Below are 6,227 nucleotides of genomic sequence, written 5' to 3'. Positions count from 1 at the left end.
TTGGTAACTGCCTTGGACATGTCCACCATGTTTAACAGCCATGATCTCCCTGCCACAAATCCAAACTGTGTACAGTCAACTGTTTGTAGATCACATATATGTTTGCTGATCAGCTCCATGATGATTTCCCCCATGGGCATACATATATGGCTACTCAGGAAAATAGGTCTATAGTTCTGGTGGTCGGTGGATGCACTACCTCTATGCAAGGGGATAACAGTTGCCATTGTCCAGTCAGCTGGGATGCAGCCAGTGGTTACAGTATGATTACAAGGAGTTTCCAAAGTGTTAGTAATCCTTTTTGGTACCATGTAAGATGCAGCCTGGAATGTTAGCATATCCAGTAGATATTGTGTATCCACCATAGAGAGGACAGTTACAACCTGCTCTGTAGATATGGAAGGTATGGGACAGGTTGCAGGAATGTCATGTCACACATGTGGTGGGGACAGGGGAGTGAAGTTGACACAGAACCTATGGGACAACAGGTTAGCTATGAGTATAAGCCCATTATATGTAGTATCATTAAGTATGAGTTCTGCAGCAATCTGGGCATGTCCACTGAGGTTACACATATAACTACACTGTGCATTGTGGTTCTGCTTTGTGGAAGAGGCTAATTTTGTCACATACTGTTATACACAATGTCACAACAACACTGTGTGCTTGTTTTAGCTAAGGAGGTTTTGCCTCCATTTTAGGGGTCACCCTGACCCCAACTGTCACACAGCAATGTCCACCTCTTGCTGTACAGCCTACTAATAGCAGTTGTCCACTACACAGGTTTTCTGTGCCACGAGGAGCTTGTGCTCCTCCTGTCAGGTACAGCAGAGTCTATGCAGGTGCACTGCTGCTGACATAATGCATGGGTGTAGAGCTCTGCATACTTGCCTGTCCCATCTGTGGGGGGATGGCAAGCAGTCATGCTATCTATAAAAATCATCCCATAGGAGATAATATATTGCTGTATTTTCTGCAAAGGGAATTAGGTCTGATAGTTTTAATGAGAGTGATCTGTGGTCAGATCTCACCAGAGATGGCCTTACAATGGGGGCTGCAGTGGTCACACATATATTAGGAACACATGAAGCACTACAGTGGCTCCCCTTGTGGGGGTGTCACACCACTGGTCCAAGGCATTGTAGTTAAGGACATAGATTAACCTTTGGGCAAGTGAGCTTCAGTACGAATAAGCAACACAGTTGGTGGTTACTTAATGCCACCCCAAACCATGGTATACTCATATATCTTCATAGACACAAGTGCAGTCAAATAAGCAGAATGGATATCTGGATTCATGGAGCTGCTCCTGTAGCTGGCAGTGGCTTGAATAGCTACCCCTCCAGCAGTGAATAGCACCTGCAGTGTCTCCAGGAAAGTAGTGTTTCACTAAATCTGGGTGTGTCTCTATCCTTAATGAATATGTATATACCACCTCTATTACCTTGCACACTGTCAGTTTGAGGTTTGGACATGTGGAAGGACATGTAGTCTGGTATGATTGTCATGCTGTCCACAGCATAGAACCAGGTGTCTTTGACTGCACAAATTTCTGCATATTCCTAGGTGTGGATATCTACCAAAAAGTGGGGTTTAGTGTTGCCTTTCTCAGCATGTATCAGCATAACTGTGATATATGAAGATGGCGTTCTCATCGGAAAGTTTTCCCTCCAGATAGTGCTTGTAAGATGCACTGTGGGGGTCTGCAGCCTTGGCCAGTACTCAACATCCCAGGGGAGAGAGATGAAGACCATCTCTGGCAAAGAATTGATGTCTGTTGAGCAAATCTACCCAGGCAGACATGTAGTGGATTCCCTTACAATGAAACCACAAACTAAGGCAATTATTGACGTCAATCATTTTCCGTGTGAATTGAGCCATCATCCTAGGTGAGGGTCAAATGCAGCTGAAGGCTATGGGCTATGGGCATACCAATGGGACACACAGACTGTCTAAGATCAGCAATGTGTCCGCATACAGTCTGGTGATGTATGTCCCTAATTGTACCTGCAGGAAATATGATGGTATCATTATGTTACCTGATAGTCCTTAAGCTGCGGCAATGTGTGGTATGGTGTATAGTGTCAACCCACAGACAGCTAACTGTGATGTTTCCCATATATAGCCTGGTGACATGGGTATCAATGTGTCTCAATATGTAATCACTTATGAATAATAGGTTTGCTGTTGTGTTTTACAGTGGTGTGTGAACTATTATTTCTACAGTGCTCTCTCAGGGTATGTTGTTTTGGAATGTGTCTAGTAAGGAGCTGCACACATATAGATGTGTGTGATGTGGGTGTGGGTGGTCCAGGCGGTGAGCTGTGCATGTTGGTAAAATGCTCATTGCCATATGTACTGACTGCTGTGTGAGACACCATGGAATATAGGTCTGAAGTACAGTCACATCTGTCACACTTTTTTGTATGGCATAGGAGTATAGGGGTGGGTACACTTTCCACAGTACATCAGCAGTCATTAATAGTGCCGTTTCAATACAGTCATGCTTGTGTATATGTCAGAGCTTACCATCATTAGGCAGTGTCATGACAGATGGTGTAATGTAACATGTCACAATTATGTAGGTCCTCTAAGGTAACAAAGCACCTGCAAGTGTGCCATACAATGCTTTGCCAGCCATGTGGACTTTAGACTGACCATAATCCTGTCATTCAACATGGTCCCAATACCATACCTACACATGTGACACTGTGGAAGTCCTGCAAAGTTAGTTCCATGCGGCCACACCCTTGGGATTGACAGCCTGAAACACACTGTTTGTAGGCACACTTTTCAGTGAAGATGTGGATGCCTGTGCATGCACAGAGGACTTGTTCAACTTTGCTGACATTACACTGGCCTTGCAAGCCTACAATGCTTGTCAAGCAACCACACAGCAAACTGGTTGTTGTTTGGCATAATGTGGGATCACAGACATGTCTTCTGGGTGCATAACTGTACAATATTACATAACTAGGACATATGACAGGTGGACACACTTTGGCCAAAGATGGTCAGTCCTCTTCAGTAGGCCTCACAGCCATGTCATGCAGATATCCACCATTAATCTGTTGAAGGACAGGATGCATGAAGTGGTGTGAAAATGTCACCTAACATAGATCACTACTGCTGTGCTGCTTATTTCAGCAACCCTGGACATCTAAGTCACTGGGCATTTCACATTATATTTTGATGCAGCAGCTTTGACCTAATCACCATCTGGTCAGTTCACTAGTGACATACCATCAACCCTGGTATAGAAGGCATAATACATGCAAAGGCCAACTGATTGCTAAGGTTGCTAATCAAGACAGCTACCTGGAGGAGGGTATGTGAATCCTACAGAGCCTTTCATGATGTGGGACAATCATGTGGATGATCAAACAGGCTGTGTCCTACTTCTCATCATGAGCTTCATAGTAACATTTTGCACATGATGACGGAAAAAATATCGGAGCATGGCATCCCATGACAGAGTGGTTGTGGTGAGACCAGTAGTAGTAGTAGGCAGGCAACAACAATTCAGGGGACTCCCCGGCTTTCCAGTCTTCACAAGGAAATTGTGTCCTTTCGGTACACACAGCTTGAGTAGTGCCCAACTGTAGAATACCTGTGTAAAACCTTCCACCTTACCTTCACAGGGTATACATGATGGAAGTAATGCAGTATTCAGTTGCACAGAGGACAACTGGCATGCTGTCCCAAGCAGTGCCCCCAGATATCACAGTCTTCGGATATGCAATGCCATGAAAGGAGTTAGCATGGATATGATCAGTTTGGTTTTATGAAGGGTAGATCATGCCTGCTCAACTTGGTCGACTTCTTTGAGTCAGTCAACAGAGTTGTGGATAAAGGCAAGGTGGTTGGTACAGCTTACCTTGATCTGGCCAAGGCATTTGATACCATTCTCTATTCAGGAATCATAGAAAAACTCACTAAGCTAGGCACCAACCCCTATATTACTAGGTGGGTTGCAAACTGGCTCACATATATAAACCACAGTGTGAAAGTAACAGACTCCAAGTCAGACTGCCGACCAGTCATGAGTGGAGACCCACAGGGTTCATCCTGGGTCCTCTCCTGTGTGGTATCTAATTCTCTGAAGTCCAGGCCAATGCAAAGGGTCTCTGGCTGACAAAGAACACAGATGATTGCAAGTTGGGAGCTATTATTAACTCTCCAAGTGATGTTGACATCCTACAGAAAGGCCTCACTGAGACAAATGACTGGTGTCAGAACCATGACCTTAAGCTCAATGCTAAAAAATGTGTCATCATCCCCTTTAGGAAAACCCGGTTCCCATGAATTACCACATTGATGGTAGTCCACTGAACACAGAAGGTGTTATAAGAGATCTGGGAACACAGGTTGATAGCAGCCTCTCTTTTGACTACCACATTACCACCATGGTCAGAAAGTCCTTCTATGTGGTACATCTCATTACTAAGGGTTTTGAATCCAACAAGAAAGAGGTCATTGTCTCCATCTACTCTTCCCTCATTAGGCTAGTCATTGAGTACAATGCCCAATTAGGCATGTACCTCACTAGACACCTGCAACAACTGGAGAGGCCGCAAATGTACCTCACAAAGAGCATCCTAGGCCTTAAACACTTGCCCTATATGGACATACTCAAAAAACTCTAACTATTCTGTCTCATTTTGACTTCTTAGAGGCGGGCTCTGCTTGACATACAAAGCCATGTCTGATCCAGCTCTGTCAGAAATGCTACATCTAAAGAAATCCCATTCCCTCCACACCACACGTTCCAGTGACCTCAACCTCATTACCACAATCAACAGAACATGCTGAAGGGACAGGTTCATAACCCAGAGACTGCCCTTGCTATGGAATAGACTCAAACAGAGCACCTCACTGGTCCTCTTCAAGAGAAATCTTGATGAGTGGATGGGAAATAGAAAATGCACCCCAGGGATCACTCCAGTGACTCTACTCGACAGAGACACTGGGAACTAAGGTCAAGTGGCATGATATCAGGGTAATCCTATGGGCTAGGTTTGTAAAGGCTTCAGGGCCATTAGCCTAGGACACACCTATGAACCTATGAACAATGTCGTATACCTACTGACATTGGACCAAACACAGTTTGTTTTGCTCAAAGGCAGATCATGCCTACCTACCGTAACTGATGGACCTCATTGAGTTTTACACTATGCAATGGATGATGGGAATATGATTCACTCCAGCTCCCATGGCCTGACAAGGTGTTTGGCAATATTAGGCCAGCAAGTGTTGATGAAAACTCTGTAGGTTATTTACATACTGGTATGTCAACTGGTGGATAGCCAAGTGTCTGATAGTGATAATCTTGGAAGATAACATTGGGTAGACCAACGCTAAAATGATGTCAGTCACCAGTGGACTTCCCTCAGACATCATTAATGGAGTATCCCTTGTAGCCATTCCTTCCTCTGCAGTCCTGGCCAGTCAGTGACCTCTGACTGACTACATTAGCAGGTGATTGCATATTAGGAGCTGTCACTGAATCACACACAAAACCAACAGTTATCCAATATGGCCTGAGACACGCATTCAGTTGTTGTCAGAGCCACTGACAAATAGTAAATACTAAGGACTGCACAATGTTATTCTTTTGGAAGCCATCCACCCTGCAAAATATAGTAGTGTCCGTACACCATATACAGTTGAGCCATTACCCATAGACTTATGGACACAGCGAGTAATGCAGCCTTTGACTTTCACTGGTCGATAAGATATGGGGAGCCATTCAGTTTTGTACAACCTATACAGAAAGGTATGGCTTGTAAATCCCAGACTGTCATTGTTATACTGTATTTGGCACTCATGACACCTATCATTGATTGCAGTAGCACCTTTGCTATGTCACTACACAGGCATATCTCACAATTGTAGCAGCCACACAGGTTCCATGGTAAACCAATAGACATTGCAGATAACATGTTCTATGCAGTCCATGTCAAGACCATACCTGTGTAGTCTGTCTCCTACATGCTTTGGAGGGGATGTGTATGGCTGCCATACAGGGAGGTGTCAGATCACATTATGTACCTCCTGTGTATCCAAGACAGAACTAACACATGTATTGCCTGTTCAACATACCTACACCATCACTGTGGTATAAATAGTACATGCTGGAGAGACAAGTATGTAACACAAACACTACACCTTATATGTAACAGGCTTCCCATGCATGTGAAACACACGTCTGCTGCAATGCACATCAT

The sequence above is a fragment of the Protopterus annectens genome, chromosome 12.part0 (assembly GCF_019279795.1).
Source record: "Protopterus annectens isolate FY-2018-M chromosome 12.part0, PAN1.0, whole genome shotgun sequence".
Classification (NCBI taxonomy): Eukaryota; Metazoa; Chordata; order Ceratodontiformes; family Protopteridae; genus Protopterus; species Protopterus annectens.
The sequence above is the reverse complement of the archived record's forward strand: the minus strand, read 5'-3'. Positions refer to the sequence as shown.